Raw genomic sequence first — 17319 nt, 5'->3', positions numbered from 1 at the left:
TCACCTGTGTGCGTGTGTTCACGTCTGTGGTTTCACCAGTGTCCATGCACTTGTGTGCACACCCGCACGTGAGTGTTTACTTCCGTGAAACGTCGTCACACAGTGGAGATACAGAAGAGTTCCGCCACCGTAACCCCTGGTGCTGCTCTTACAGTCACGGCCACTCCCCTCCCGTTCCCCATCGCTAGCCCCTGGTGACCACTGATCTCTGTTCCATCTCTAAAATTTTGTCATTTCAAACCTGCTGTGTAAATGGAATCACACTGTGATTAATGCTGTGCGATTCCATTTATAGTTGGTCTTTTTCTGTCACCGTCGTAAGTCTCCTGAGGCCTCTCCAGGCTGCTGCGCGAATCCGGGGCAGAGATGCAGCACCGGGCGGCCGGCCACCTGCTTGGGGCTGGGGCTCAAGGCCACTGAACATTTGGGCACAGGTTTTTGTGTAAACACAGTTTTCCTTTCTCTGGGCTAACTGCCCCTGAGCGCCATAGCTGGCTGTATGGTCGGCGCGTGTTTGGTCGTGTGGGACGCTGCCCGACTGTTTTCCAGGTGGCGGATCACTGTGCAGGCCCGCCCCTGAGCATTCTGTGTGTCGCCCGGTGCAGACACGCAAGGGCTCCTCCCAGGTGTGCACTGGGGGTGGATTCATGGCTGGGCTGCGGAGCCGCGTGTTCACCTTTGCCAGGTGACACCGAGCTGTTTTCCTACGTGCATGCGACAGTGTGTTCTCCAGCTGCCCTCAGTGACGCCAATCATGACTAACGTTTTCATTGTCTCGACTGGGAGGAGGCCCAGAGTGATCTCGCAGATTAATTCGCTTCCCCTAGTGTCTTCCCGTGCTCACCGCCCTTTACTTTTCTCCCTCGGGGATGTCCTGCCCAACCCTCTTGTCATGTGGCTTTGGGTTGCTTGCTGTCTGCCTCCCGATCCTTAGAGCCAGGACACTAAAATTTTGTCAGGTAGAAATATCTCAAGCATCTCATGTTTGTGGTTTGTTCTTTCATGGCCTTTAGGAAACCTTTCCAGGAATAAAAATTATTAATTTTAATGTAGTCAGCGTATCAGTATTTTTTATGGTTAATGTCATGTCTATTCTCTGTATTACATTCTAAGAATTTTATCGGCTTATCTTCTGTTTAATCCGCTTGGAATTGATTGGAAAGCGTGGTGTGAGGTGGGGATTCAAACTCACTTTTGTCCCGGGGCCGCCAGCTTTCCTGGCTTTCGCGCTGCGTCCTCCGGGCCACACTCAGTCCGCCGGCGTCTGCCTGCTGGTCACGCCGCCTCCGTCGCCGTAACTGGGTAATAACCTCGGTGCCCGGTGAGAAACCTGCCCTGTCCCCCCTGGTTTCCCCCCCTGGGGCGTTCGTCCCTCCCTGGCTTTTCCGTGCACGCTCTCGAGGTGGCTCCTCAAATGTCACAGACGCTGGGCTGCCGGAGTCGGGTCGGGGCCCCCAGGGAGACGCGCGCCTTCGTGTGACGGTGTCCAGGCCCGGGGGCGACGACGTCCCACCCATTATCAGATCTCTAAGGTCTGCCAGCAGTTTGCGAAATACTCCGAAAAACTGTGTGCATCTTGTAGTTCCTTTGACATAGGTGGCATCCATTTGTCACTGTCGTAGAGGATGTCCTCGTTCGGTCCGTCTCCTGGGGATCGGTGGGTGTGTGGAAACGCAGTCGGGGCGCCACACCTCCCTCCACGCTCCCCAGCGCTCTCCTTTCCTACCCTGCTGTCCCTGTCCCCTCCTAAGACGCTATAAACATTCCTTACTCCGTTTTGTATGTTCTCCTTTACGAGAAGGTAAGCTGTCTGGGCAGAGACGTCGCCTGTCCCCCGGGAGCGCTGTGTGCAGCCTGGGGAGGGGTCCCGCCCACAGCAGGCGCTCAGGGAATCCTCCGGAGGGTCGGCTGCGATTAACCCTAATGACTTGTGGCTGATACTTGGGGGAGCGTTCGCTGCAGCTCAGTCGTGCTTCTATGCAACTAAGGGCAGTTTAATTTCTTTCTTTTAGTTCATGTCTTTTTTGTCTAGTTCCTCAGGTTACTTCCCTTTATATACCATTAAAGAGAATTGGTGATACTGGTAATGGCATTCTTTTTTTTTTTTTTTTTAATCTTTATTGATTTCAGAGAGGAAAGGAGAGGGAGAGGGAGAGACAGAAACATCAACAATGAGAGAGTCACTGATCGAGCCCGCAGCCCGGGCATGTGCCCCGGCCGGGAATCGAACCCCGATCGCCTGGGTCCCAGGTCGACGCTCAGCCGCTGAGCCACACCTGCGGGGCCTGTAATGGCATTCTTATCTTGCTGCATATTTTAAATAAAACTAATATTTCCCTCTTAAATATGGTGTGTGAGAGAGTGTATGTGTTCAGGTGTATTTTTATGAGGGGGAGATAAACTTTATCGGTTTAAGAAAGTTTCTTTTTACTTCTAGTTTGCTAATTTAAAAATATTTTTAAACAACTGGATATTAAATTATTTGTTGTTTTTTATCTGTATCTGTTGATAAGATCATATGGTTATTTATTTCCTTTTTTAAAAAATTGTCGTTATTGTTGAAAGCATTACAGATATCCCCGTTGGTTCCCCATTGACCTCCCTTCACTCTACATTTTATTTTAAATTAATTAGTCTGGTGAAATGGATTGATTAATGCTTTCTAATATTAAACCAGCCTTGCGTTACTGGGGTAAACTTGACTTGGTTTACTTGGGATAAATCTGACTTTTAATACTTGATGTTATATTACATTTTTATGTAGCTTTATTTTCAAGGAATTTTATGATGTTGATTAGTAAGATTGGTCTACAATTGTTTTTCTTTATTTCCTGGCTTTGGTGTCAAGGTTATGCTAACTTCATAAAAGGATTTGGGAAGGGATCTCTCCTTTTTATACTTGAAGAAGCTTGTGTAACATTATAATCTGTTTCTTGAGTGTTTTATAGAATGCTTCTATAAAATTGTCTGAGCCTGGATATGCTTAAAGGGAAGTTACTTTAATTATTTAATTTTTAAAATAGCACTAAATTTTTTTCTTGAGTCAACTATTGTAGTTTCTACTTTTTACAAGAACCATTTCATCTAGGTTCTGAAGTTAATTGGCACAGCATTCATAATTCTTTTTATTGCTTTTAAATCTCTGCTGTATCTGTGGTTATGTCCCATTTTCATTCCTAATATAATATATTTGTATTTTTTCTTCTTTCTTCATTCTTGTTGGGGAATTTGTCAATTTTATATCCTTTAAAACAATAAGTATTAATTGATCTTCATTCAGTTTTACCTTTTCTATTGTATCACTTTTTCTATTTTATTAGTCATTCCTAAATATCAAAAATATGGATATTTTTCCATTTCCTTTCTAGTTATTGATTTCTGACTTTGAGTTCAAAGAATGAGGTCTGCGTGAAATTCATTGCTTGACATTTATTGAGCTTTCCTTTGTAGCCTGGAATCTGCACGTGTTTTCTCAGCTGGACCTGGTTTTGTTCAGCCCAGCTGCTGGGTGTGGCTGTCGGTCTGTCTGTAGTCCTGCTCTTCCCTCCGTCCCCCGCCGGCCCGTTTCATTCATCAGAGGGGTGTGGTTTTTTATTTAACCTACTGTTATGGTGGATTTGTCAGTTTTGCCTTGTAGTTCATTCCATATTTTCCTCTTTAGGGTTTGAAGCATGTTATTAGGTATATACAAACTTAGAATTTTAAATTCACTTTTTGTGAATTTTTCTTTTGTTTATGGCTGTATTTCTAGTGTCTAACATAGTGGTTAGTACATAGTATACTCTAAAAATATTGAGTGGATGAATTGAACCTTTTATTAATGTATATAGTAATCCTATAAATCTCAGTAATTTTTTTGTAAAGTGTATTTGGTCTAAAAGTAATGTAGCTATAATAAAATTTTGGTTTGTATCTGCTTGATATATTTTTCTGTCATTTGCCTTTCAACTTTTCTAAATCCTTGTGCTTTAGCTATAAGATACAGCTGTAAGGTACAGTTATAAGGTACAGCTAAAGCACAGCAGGTGTCTGAATCTTAATTTTTATCCAATCTGACAGTCTATATTTTAATTGGGGAGTTTAGTCCATATATACTGACTATTATAACTGATATATCTGGGGTCTTTTCTACTGTTTTATTTTTGAGAATTCCTTTGGATTATATTTTTTTCTTTTTATCTCATTTCATACTTTTCCTTCAACTAATTTTGTTGTTATATATTTTATTGCTGTTCTTTCAGTGAATGCACTGGAAAATTTCAATCTATATTTCATTTTATAAGTCTAAATTTTAACAAATATGTATTATTTTTTCTCAAATAAAATGATCTTAGAATGTTTAAATCTTGACTTGTACGCTTTTGTAGTCTAGGATATTAATTCCAAATTAACTTTTGTAGTCCTCCAGATTATAGAGTTATGTTTTGTTTTGCACAATTAATTTTTGTTTAAACTTAGACACGTTTTACCACTTCCTGTGCTTCCATCTCAACCTTTTGGGATAAACTCTCCTTCTTCCTATTTTAGAAGTTATTTCAGTGGAAGTCTTCTGATAATAAACTTTCAGTTTTTGTTAGTCCAACAATATAGTTATTTGGCACCTGTTCTTGAGAGAGTTTTTTCCTGGGTATCAATTCCAGGCTGGCAATGATGTTTCTCTCGGTGCTTTACAGGTATCATTCCGGTTTTGTTTGTCTTACACTGATTTTCTTTTTTTACAATGCAACTACCAAGCTAATGCAGTGATTTTCAAAGGGTAGCCCCTAGACCAGCAGAATCTATATCACTTTGGAGTTTATTGGAAATGCTTTTTTTCCAACCGTATTCCAGACCTAATGACTCCACAGTCTGCAGCTGGAGCTCAGGAGTCTGTCTGAGAACGTCCCGCATGTCACCGTGACGCACACTAAACTGTGAGAGGTATGGAATTGTTATTCCTTTGAAAGGGGAAGGGAATCCATCTTTTCTTTCTGTCTGCTTTTAAAGTTTTTTTGTCTTTGGTGTTTTGTAGATTGTCATGAGCTTAGGAATTAATTTATCTTTATTTATTTTGATTAATATTTTTGGGGCTTCTTGAGCCTAAGGATTTGTAGCTTCCATTAACCCTGGAAAATTACAGCTCTGTCAATATTTCCGCTATCCTTTCTCTCTGTATATTCTTCTGGAACTTCAATTAGACTTATGTTAGGCCTTCTTGCATCACACTTCTTCTTTTTAACCATTTCCCCATATATGATATACTTTTGTCACCTTTACTCTATGTTTAGGGTCATATCTTCTGCTGTCTCCCAAAGGAGATTAGCATTTGCTTCTGCTACGGGCACGCTAAGTTTGATTTACATCTTGAGTTTTTGGACCACATAGGTAATATGAATTCTTCCTTCAAACCCATGTGAATTCAAATTGTGTTAGAAGTTCTCATGGGAATGTTTCTTCTGTCATTCTGTTCAGTAGTGAGCCAAGGCCAAGACCCTTGGGTACCACCCTCTCCCAATTTTCTGGGGTTGTTGGTTTGTTTGTTTGTTTTTAATTCATCCACATAGGTCATTGCCTTTTGAAGATCTTGGCTTCTCTGGTGTTTCTGAGCTTTACCCCCATCCTGCTGAGGCCGAGTCTTTAATTCCTATTTCCTCATAGACTATTAAAACACAGCTAGACACCACTAAAAGATTATCAAAAACTAGCTCTAGTATTAGTTTAACCCTGTGGATTTTTGCCTTTCATTTATTTGTTTTTTTCCTGCCAATTGAAAAATTAATATATCGGTCGATATATGATCAACTATGTCACAGATCCTACACTGGAAAAATAAAAAGGACCATCAACTAATGCAATGCGAAATAGGAGCACAAAAAATATTTGTGAAATAGATGAGTTCACACAGGTTTCTCTGAGCCCTGGGACCTACCGAGAGGTTCGAGTCCAGTTGGTTGCCCTGGCCTATTATTCTTTCTCTGTTCTTTCAAGATGAGTTTGTATCGAGCACCTGCCATTTACTATGTTCTGTTCAAGCTGCATTAAGATAGACTTGTTACCTGTGTTAGGAGCGTACAGTGCTTTCAGTTCAGAAAATGCTCCCTGAGCATGCACCAGCCTAAAGGCCAGGGCTGAGCTCTTGTGGGGCAGTGAAGAAGCGGCCCCTTCTGATGCGGGAACAGAGAGGTGAGCAGGGTGTCGCCTGAGAGATGCCAGGCGAAGGGCAAGCGCTTCCCCCAGCAGAGAGGGGAAGGAGAGGGCGTGTTCCGGAGACAGAGGAAGCGACTCGGGGACAGGTGAAGCAGGCCGAGCGAAGGGATTGAAATGGAAAGAGCCCAGGGCCGATGGTGTTAGTACACTGAAGAGAAGCTGCGGAGTTTGTATTATTTATGCAGCAAAAGAGAGACGTGGGCTTCTGACCCAGAATGGTGCAGGACATGGGATATTTTCACATTAACAGAGGTGGCTGACTAAACCTGTGGCCAGGCCGGACATTTTACACTGGGGTAGGGGTTTCAGGGTGACCCTAGAGGCCCCCAGGAGTGCTTGGCGTGGTTGGTTCCAGGTGAGGAGGTCCCGTCTGGTGTCAGGAATGACCGTCTCCGTGGCCAGCTGGCTGCGACAGTGTGCAGTGTCGTGGCGTTAAATGTGATTCTGGAAAGTGGCTTTATTGCCCTTGGTTAATAGCCGGCCAGCTCCTAAATCCTGGCTCCGTGCTCAGCCGGTTGCTGAGACCCTGGCTGGCGAACTGGTTGTTAAAGTAGAAAACGACTCAGGAATTATTCTGCACAAAACGTCAGCGGCAGGATAAATAACCGTCGCCCTCATTAATCCCCGCGGGCCGCGTCTGCCTGAGCCTGGCTTTTCCATAATGAAAATATGTCAGCCCGGGATGTATGTCTGCGCCGCGGGGACCGAGCAGCGGGAGGAGCTGGATTCTCCGCTCAGCCGCGGGGAACGGCGGGCGCCGCGGGCCTGGCCCGGAGAAGCGCGGGGGGCTCGGGTCAGGCGGGAGGGGGCCGCGGGGTGAGATGTGAGGGATTCAGAGCAAATTTCACCTTGACCCCCCCCCCCTTTAATTAGAGACAGCGCGCCAGGTGGGGTAGCCCGGTGGCTAAGACATGCGCTCGGCTTTGTGGCCCTGGAAGCCGTGGCGTCAGCAGAAAGCCCGGGGTTGAGGGTCCGGGGTGTGGCAATGGTGTCACTCAGGAGGCCAAGTTCACCGCCCCCAGGGAGTGCAGACTGATGGGACCTCAGAGAGCAGGTGGCACAGCCCATTCACTTCCCAGGGGAGCAGCCCGAGGCCAGCAAGGGAAGGGACCTGCCTGAGGAATCTCAGGAGCCGGGGAGGTGCTCGCCTGACGGTGGCCCGCGCTCGGCCGCCTGCTTTCCTGGCAGGGTCGCGCCCTGTCTGTCCCCTGCTCCACCGTAAGAGGCAGAATTCTTTGGGGGCAAGATCGGATTTGCTGGGCGCGCAGTGCTGGGTCCCTGGTGGCTCACAAATGGGCATTGCTGTACTGTCAGACCTTTTACCAGGGCCCAGGGTGTCTGGCTTTTTGTTTTTGTTGTTCATATGTGTATGTGTGTACATACCTTTTATTTTATTTACCTTCTGTATTTTATTTCTTAAGTCAGAACACAGCCCTAGAGCATAGCAGTTAAGAACATGGGCTTGGGAGGTGGACAGCCCACCCTGGGTTCAAATCCTCACTCTGCCATTTACTAGCTGTGTGGCTTTAGACAGGATGCTTCACCTCTCTGTACAATAGGAAGAGCAATCGTATCAACTACAGAACCGTGTGAGAGAAAATAGAGATTAGTGAGCAGCTAACACTCAGCCTCGGCATCTGGTGACGGTTACCGTGTTTCCCTCTGGCGCCGACTCGCCCCACCCCAGCTCACCTGTGACAAGCTGTAGCATACAGAGGCTGGCCTGTGCCATCGGCAGCACAGTGTTCTCTCACTCGATGTCACAGTCAGTTTTCTTCTCGGTGGGAGAAGCGCGTGAACCGTGAGTAGACTAAAGTGGATGTCTGCACTGGTTTTAAAAACGAGCCTTGATGACCAGGACGCTAGGAAAAGCTGCCGAGAGCCCCAAGTCCACAAGCCCCAGAAACAGCGTCACCCAGGTCTCCACTGTAAGAACTGGTGAGAAATTAGAACTAAGACTTAGATTTTAATTAGTTCCCTTGTTTCATTGATTCTTTTGTGAGAATTATGATTAGTAGTACAGCTTTTTAAAATTAAGCTTAGATTTATGTGACTAGAGTTCAAATTTGTGCAAAATAAGTGGGGGGAAAAAACACTTCTGTATAATCGAATGGTTTCTTTAAAAAAAAACAGAAAGAAAAAGTGTGAATAGTAAAAGCAGAAATGGGAGGGTGGAATAGTAACCCAGGAGTGTCGGCTGCGGATGGCTCTCCGACTGGGACAGCATTTGTGATCAGCTGCTTAGGGTCTGAAGACCCACCGTTCAAAAGAACTGCAAACCATTGCTTGGCACCGAGCTTGCCCTGCGACATGTAACCTTCACACTTACGAACAGAACTCACGGGCACGGTGCACTTGTCATCAGCAGTCCTACCCAGAGCCTCATGTTAACAGGATTCCGTTTATACGAAGTGCTCAGAAAAGGCACATCTGTAGAGTCTTAGCGGTCGCCCGGGGCTCAGGTTGGGGGAGAGGAAGGACCACAGCTTGGGCTTGAGGGTTTTTTTTCAGATTGTAAAATTAGATGTGATGTGGTTGACAACTCTATAAATTTTATAAATGTCACACCTAAAATAGGTAGACTTTATACTAAGTAAATTACACCTCAAAGCTGTCAAAAAAAAATTCAACCGGTGTAGAATAGATGGACAAATTCAACCTGTAGGAAGGTATTGATCAATTGTCGTGCTTTCTATGAGGGCGCTCTAAAGAAAAAACATAAAACTTGCCAGGCAGAATTTACTGGTCAGCCTTTTTTGGTCCTCTTACCATTTACTTATATCCAATATTCAAACGATAGCAGCTGGGATTCAGGTACCGGGCACTAAGGAATGAGTAGGGCATGTCTTGCTTTATATTTTTATTTTTCACTGTGGTAAATATACATAACCTACAGGTTACCATTTTAACCATTTTTAAGGGTACGTACAGTTCGGTGGGACTGAATACCTTCACATGGTTGTCCAGAACTTTTTCAGCATTCTAGATCGAAACTCTGTACCCATTAAGCACTAATTCCCCTTTTCCCCCTTTCCCCAGCCCCTGGGGCCCTCTGGTCTGTTTCCATCTCCATGTAATTGACTGTTCTGCGCACCTCATAGAAGGTTGGTCGTGCAATATCTGTTCTTTGTGTTTCACTTATTTCCATTTAGCAGTGTTTTGAAGGTCCGCCTAAGTTGTAGCATGGGTCAGAATTTCCACATTTTTTTACCCGTTCGTCCATTCATGGACGTTTGGATCGCTACCTTTGGCTGTTGTGTTTAATGCTGCTATGAACATTGGTGCACAAGCATCTATCCAAGTTCCTGTTTTAAATTTTTGGGGGTAATACCTAGGAGTGAAATTGCTGGGTCACCATAAGAAAGGATGAAATACTGCCATATGCCACAGCATGGATGGATCTTGAGGCTATCATGCTAAGCGAAATAATTCAGACAAAAAAGTCAAGAACCACGTGATTTCACTCATATGTGGGATATGAAACTGAAAGCAACAAATAGACAAACAAGACAGACAAACAGAAACTCACAGACGCAGACAACAGTATGTGGTTGCCAGAGGGAAAAGGGGTCTGGGGGAGGTCGTACGGGGGTTAAATACACGGCGATGGAAGGAGATGTGACTTTGGGTGGCAAACACACAGTGCAATATACAGGTGACGTATCATAGGACCGTATACCTGAAACCTGTGTAATTGTATTAACCATTGTCAACCCAGTAAATTTAATTTTAAAAAAGGAAATTGCTGGGTCATGTAGTAATTCTATGTTTAACTTTCTGAGGAGCCGTGACACTGTCTTCCAGGGTGGTTCTAACATTTACAGTCACACCTGCGATACACAAGGGTTTCTGTTCCTCCACGTCTTTGTCAACACTTGCTGTTTCTCATAGTAGCCATCCTGAAGGGTGCAAAGTTGTATCTCATTGTGATTTTGATTCACATTGCCCTAATAATTAGTGATGTTGAGCACCTTTGCATGTGCTCAGAGGTCATTTGGAAAATGTCTATTGAAGTCCCTTGCTCATTTTTAATTGGGTTGCTCTTTTGTTGTTGACTTGTAGGCGTTCTTTATATATTCTGGATATTAACCCCTGATCAGATATATAATTGTAAATATTTTCTCCCATTCCATGGGTTGCTTTTCAATCCCTTAATAGTGTCCTTTGGTGCACAAAATGTTAAAATTTCAGTGAAGTCCAGTTTATCTGTTTTCTTCCTCTCGTTGCCTGTGGTTTTGGTGTCACATGCAAAAAATCATTGTTAAATCCAGTGTTACGACATTTTCCTCAAGTTTTTTTATAAAAGTTTTATAGTTTCAGTTCTTACTGTAAGGTCTTTGATCCGAGTTAAGTTTTTAATTTTTTTTTTTTGTTTAAAATATTACAGATGTCCCTTTTTCTCCCCAATGACCCGTTCCACCCCGTCCCTTCCCCCTCCCCAGTCCCTTTCCCCACCATTGTCCCTGTCCTTGGGTTGTGCATATATGCATATAAATTCTTTGGTTACTCTCTCCCCCTCCACCCACCCGCCCTCCTCCATCCCTCTGACATTCTCAGTCTCATCCATGCTTCCATGTCCTTGAATATGTTCTGTTCATCAGTTTATGAAGTTCTTTAGATTCCATGTATAAGCGAGATCATGTGATATTTGTCTTTCGCTGCCTGGCTTATTTCACTTAGCATAATATTGTCCAGGTCCATCCATACTGTCCCAAAGGGTATGAGATCCTTCTTCTTTACAGCTGCGTAGTATTCCATGGTGTAAATGTCCCACAGCTTTTAATCCACTCATCTACTGATGGGCACTTGGGCTGTTTCCAGATCTTAGCTATTGTAAACTGTGCTGCTATGAACATCGGGGTGCATATATTCTTTCTGATTAGTGTTTCAGGATTCTTAGGGTACATTCCTAGGAGGGGAATCACTGGGTCAAACGGCAGCTCCATTTCTAATTTTTTGAGGAAACTCCATACTGTTTTCCATAGTGGCTGCCCCAGTCTGCGTTCCCACCAGCAGTGTACTAAGGTTCGCCTTTCTCCACACCCTCGCCAGCACCTGTCCTTTGTTGATTTGTTGATGGTGCCATTCTGACAGGTGTGAAGTGATACCTCACTGTGGTTTTCATTTGCATCTCTCTGATGATTAGCAACATTGAGCATTTTCTCATGTGTCTCCTGGCCATCCGTATGTCCTCTTTGGAGAAGTGTCTATTCAGGTCCTTTGCCCATTTCTTAATTGGGTTGCTTGTCTTCCTCTTGCTGAGTAATATGAGTTCTTTGTACACTTTGGAGATTAGCCCCTTATCAGATACATCCTTGGCAAATATGTTTTCGCAAACCGTGGGGTTCCTTTGTATTTTGAGGCTGTTTTCTTTTGCTGTGCAGAAGCTTTCTAGTTTGATGTAGTCCCATATGTTTATTTTTTCCTTTGTTTCTCTTGCCCTAGGAGATGTATCAGTGAAAAGTCCACTACGTGGGATGTCTGTGACTTTACTGCCTACGTTTTCTTCCAGGATTTTTATGGTCTTTTATCCATTTAGAGTTTATTTTTGTGTATGGTGAAAGTTGGTGGTCTAGTTTCATTCTTTTGCATGTATCTGTCCAGTTTTCCAGCACCACTTATTGAAGAGACTGTCGTTACTCCATTGGATACTCTTGCCTCCTGTGTCAAATATTAACTGACCATAATGCGTGGGTCTATTTCTGGGGTCTCTGTTCTGTTCCATTGATCTGTATGCCTGTTGTTGTACCAATACCAGGCCGTTTTGATTACAGTGGTTTTGTAATACAGTTTGAAGTCTGGTAATGTGATCCCTCCCACTCTGTTCTTTTTTCTCAAGATGGCTGCAGCTATTCGGGGTCTTTTTTGGTTCCCTATAAATTTTTGAAATGTTTGTTCTAGGTCTGTGAAATATGCTGTTGGTATAGGAATTGCATTAAATTTATAAATTGCTTTGGGTAGTATGGACATTTTAATGATACTGATTCTTCCAATCCACGAGCATGGTATATTCTTCCACCTGTTTAAATCTTCCTCTATTTCTTTTATCAGTGTCCCGTAGTTTTCCGAGTACAGGTCTTTTATATCCTTGGTTAAGTTTATTCCTAGGTATCTTATTTTTTTAGTTGCAATGGTAAATGGTATTGCTTTTTTAGTTTCTATCTCTGAAAGTTCATTGTTGGTGTATAAGAATGCCACTGATTTCCAGATGTTGATTTTGTGTCCAGCTACCTTGCCAAATTCATTGATCAAATCTTTTAGTACTTTGATGGAGTCTTTAGGGTTTCCTATGTACAATATCATGTCATCTGCAAATAATGACAGTTTTACTTCGTCCTTCCCAATTTGGATACCTTTTACGTTTTCTTCCTGTCTGATGGCTATGGCAAGGACTTCCAGTACTATGTTGAAGAAGAGTGGTGAAAGTGGACATCCCTGCCTTGTTCCGGATTTTAATGGAAATGGTTTTAGTTTTTGCCCCTTGAGTATGATGTTGGCTGTAGGTCTGACATATATGGCCTTTATTATGTTGAGGTATGATCCCTCTGTTCCCACTTTGCTGAGAGTTTTTATCAGAAATGGGTGCTGGATTTTGTCGAATGCTTTTTCTGCGTCTGTTGATACGATGATATGATTTTTGTCCTTCATTTTGTTTATGTGATGTATCACATTTATTGATTTGTGGATGTTGTACCAGCCTTGCATCCCCGGAATAAATCCCACTTGGTCATGATGTATGATCTTTTTAATGTATTGCTGGATCCAGTTTGCTAGTATTTTATTGAGGATTTTAGCATCTATGTTCATCAGGGATATTGGCCTTTAATGTTCTTTCTTTGTAGCATCTTTATCCGGTTTTGGGATTAGGGTGATGCTGGCCTCATAAAAAGAGTTTGGGAGTTTTCCCTCCTCTTGAATTTTCTGGAATAGTTTGAATAGAATAGGTGTTCATTCTTCTTTGAATGTTTGGTAAAACTCGCCTGTAAATCCATTTGGTCTAGGACTTTTGTTTGCTGGGCATTTTTTGATTACTGCTTCAATTTCATTAGTTGTTATTGGCCTATTCAGGTTTTCTGCCTCTTCTTGATTCAGCTTTGAAAGGTTGTATGCTTCTAGGAATTTATCCATTTCCCTCATGTTGCCCAATGTGTTGGAATATAGTTGCTCATAATATTTTCTTTCAATCCTTTGTATTTCTTTTGGGTCAGTTGTTATATCGCCTCTTTCATTTCTGATTTTACTTATTTGGGTCCTCTCTCTTTGTTTCTTAGTGAGTCTGGCTAACGGTGCATCGATCTTTTTAAATATATCTTTATTGATTTCAGAGAGAGGAAAGGAGAGGGAGAGAGAGAGATAGAAACATCAATGACGAGAGAGTCATTGATCGAGCCCACAACCCAGGCATGTGCCCTGACCGGGAATCAAACCCCGATCACCTGGATCCTAGGTCGACATTCAACCGCTGAGCCACGCCCGGCTGGGCAAGGTGCATCAATCTTATTCACCTTTTCAAAAAACCAGCTCTTGGTTTCATTGATTTTTTTGTATCGTTTTTTTAGTCTCTATATCATTAATTTCTGCTCTGATCTTTATTATTTCCTTCCTTCTACTTCCTCGGGGCTTTTCTTGCTGTTCTTGTTCTAGTTCTTTTAGTTGTTGTGTTAGATGGTTCATTAGATCTTTTTCTTGTTTCTTGAGATAGGCCTGTAATGCTATAAATTTTCCTCTCAGGACTGCTTTTGCCATGGCCCATAGGTTTTGGGTTGTTGTCTGTTCATTTTCGTGACTTTCCATGAAGTGTTTGATTTCTTCCTTGATCTCCTTGGTAACCCACTCATTGTTTAATAACATGCTATTTAGCCTCCATGTGTTTGAATGGTTTTGAGTTTTTTAATAGTGGTTGATTTCTAGTTTCATGGCATTGTGATCTGAGAAGATGCTTGATATGATTTCAATCTTCTCATATTTGTAGAGACTTGCCTTGTGCCCTAACATGTGGTCCATTTCTGCGCATGTTCCATGTGCACTTGAGAAGAATGTGTATTCTGCTGCTTTGGGGTGAAATGTTCTGTAAATGTCAATTAAATCCATTAGGTCTAATGATTCATTAAAGGTCTGTGTTTCCCTGTTGATTTTTTGTCTTGATGATCTGTCCAGTGCTGACAGTGGGGTGTTAAAGTCCCCCACTATGATTGTGTTGCTGTCAATCTCCCCTTTAAAGTCCCCCAAGAAATTTTTTATATATTTAGGTGCTCCTGTATTGGGTGCATATATGTTTATAAGGTTTATTTCCTCCTGTTGGATTGATCCCTTTAGTAATATGTAGTGACCATCTTTGTCTCTTGTTATGGTCTTTATTTTGAAGTCTGTTTTGTCAGAAATAAGAATCGCTACTCCAGCTTTCTTTTCCTTTCCATTTGCATGGAATATTTTATTCCATCCCTTCATTTTTAGCCTGTGTGAGTCTTTTGCTCCTAGATGGGTCTCTTGTAGACAGCATATATTTGAGTCCTGTTTTCTTATCCATTCAGCTACCCTATGTCTTTTGATTGGACCATTTATTCCGTTTACATTTAAGGTTACTATTGATATCAACTTATTTAATGCCATTTTTCCCCTTTATGCTGATGTACCTTTCTCTCACTATTCTTTCTTTTTCTAAAAGCAGTCCTTTTAGCATTTCTTGCAATGCTGGTTTAGTGGTAGTGAACTCCTTTATCCTTTTTTTGTCTGGGAAGCTTTTTATTTCACCTTCAAATTTAAACGATAGCCTTACTGGATAAAGCAATCTTGGTTGCATGTTCTTGCTTTTCATTACTTGCAGAACTTCATGCCACACCCTTCTGGCCTGAAGAGTCTCTGTTGAGAAATCTGCTGTCAGCCTTATGGGGTTCCCTTGTAGGTCACTGCGTCTCTCTCTCTTGCAGCCCTTAATATTTTCTCTTTGTGCTTGACATTTGCCATTTTAATTATGATGTGTCTTGGAGTGGGTCTCTTTGGGTCCCTCTTGTTTGGAACCCTCTGTGCTTCCTGAACTTGTGCGGCTTTCTCCTTTGCCAGCCTAGGGAAGTTTTCTATAATTATTTCTTCCACCAAGTTCTCTATTCCTTGCTCTCTTTCCTCCCCCTCTGTCACTTCTATAATGCGAATGTTGTTTCCCTTCATGTTGTCCCAAAGCTCCCTTAGACTGTCCTCATGCTTTTTAAGTGTTTTTTTCTTTTTACTGCTCTGATTGTGTGATTTTTTTCTACCTTGTCTTCTAAGTCACTTATTCTGTCCTCTGCTTCATTGAGCCTGCTTTTAATTCCTTCCAGTGCATCTTGATATCAGAGACAGCATTCTTTATCTCTGTCTGAGTTTTATTTATGGTATGTATCTCCTTTTTCATGTTTTCACTAAGGTCCTCAATCTTATCATCTAGAGTCTTCTTAAGTTCCTTGAACATCTTCATCATCCATACTCTGAACTCCATTTCTGATAACTTGCTTATTAACTCCATCTCATCAAAGTCTTTTTCTGGTGATTTTTCCTTTTCTTTAATTTGGGGGTTGTTTCTTTGTCTCCCCATTTTGGTAGGTCTTAGTGTTTGTATCTATATATTAGATATATTTGCTGTCCCCCAATCTTGTGGGATGCGATTTTGTCTTGTGGGTCCAGTGGAGCCCAGAGGCGTGTTTTCCTTACACCTCTGAGTTCTTTGGTCTAGGCGTGTCTCTCTTGTGGGTGCCCGTTTTGTGGTTTCTTTATGTTCTCCTGTTGTGGATGGGTCTAGATTGTTGTTGATCAGTCCTTGGCAGGACCCTCCTCTCAGGTTGGTTAACTGTGTCTCAGCCCCAACCTCGACGTGTAAGCTGTTGTACGGGTGCTGGCAAGGCAGGACACTATGCAACTAAAATTCCAGGAAACAAGAAGTATCTTACAAAATATCTTGACAGTCACAATGAAAACAACCCACGTGAAAACAGAACTGGGAGAGTGAAGGGAGCACACACACACACACAAAATGCTTAAAAATAAAAAGAGAAAGAAAAGTAACGCTTAGAGAGAGATGTATATTGTTGTTAATAATGGTGAAAATTTACAAAATAATAATAAACTAAAATGTAAAAAATAGAGAAGCTACTGGGAGATAACAGAAGCAGAGAAAAGATTCTGAAAGAAGGGCCAGCAAAAAATTAAGGGAGAGAATAGGAATAGGATAATAGTTGAAAATGAGAAAACAAAAATACAATAAAGAGAATCAGAGAAACTAGGAATCAGACAGGAAGACAGAAGGGAGCATAATGAAAGAATGAAAGAAAAGTAGAAATAGAAAAAAGAAAAAGAAGAAAAAAGTTATGCCAATGGATTGAGAGGAGAGAGAGATAAAGCCCAGGCAGGCAGGGAGTCTGGTAGGAGATTTGGGGGAAATTATAGAGGAAAGCAGTAAACTTGGTTATAATGATAAAGTCCCAGTCGTTAAGCAGGGATATCAAGAAAGTCTTGATATTAGAAGCAAGGATAAAACAAAACAAAGCAAATAACCAAAACAAAACTAAAAACAAGCTAAACAAGACAAAATTCTTTTATAAAAAAAAAAAAAATAGTTAATTTTTTATATAAAATTTAAAAAAGAAAAAACAAATTTTCTGCCTTTTCTCTCCTTCCTAAGGAAAAAAGAGAAAAAATAAATCCACAAACAAAAAACACAAAAACCCAAAACCAAAAATCCAAAACCAAACAAAACAAAAAAACAGCTGGAAAAAAGGTAGGCAATCAGGTGAGTTTCTTCTGGGCAGCTTATGTTGTCTGAGGGTCACTGTGTTGTGTGCTGGTTTCTGTTCTCCTGGGAGGTGCTTGTGTATCACCCAATGTGAGGAGCCGTCTAGGTTTGGCTCTGGTGTCCTTAGGTAGATGGTTGATCTGAGGCTCTCCGTGGCCCACCTCCTCTTGTCAGCTATTTTGCAACCTTGTAGTTGCCTGGTCTTATTCCAGAGTCTTCTGTAGGGTCTTTAGGGTGCAGGGCGGCTAGTGTAGCTCAGGGTATCACTCCCGTTAGAGGTGTCGCTGTCAGGCGCTCACTCTGCGGGAGTTAGTTTCTGCTCCACGGTCAGCTCCTCGGTCCCTCCCCTGTCCTCTGATTCTAGTTCCCCA

The sequence above is a fragment of the Miniopterus schreibersii genome (assembly GCF_964146895.1).
Source record: "Miniopterus schreibersii genome assembly, chromosome: 4".
In the NCBI taxonomy this organism is placed as follows: Eukaryota; Metazoa; Chordata; class Mammalia; order Chiroptera; family Miniopteridae; genus Miniopterus; species Miniopterus schreibersii.
The sequence above is the reverse complement of the archived record's forward strand: the minus strand, read 5'-3'. Positions refer to the sequence as shown.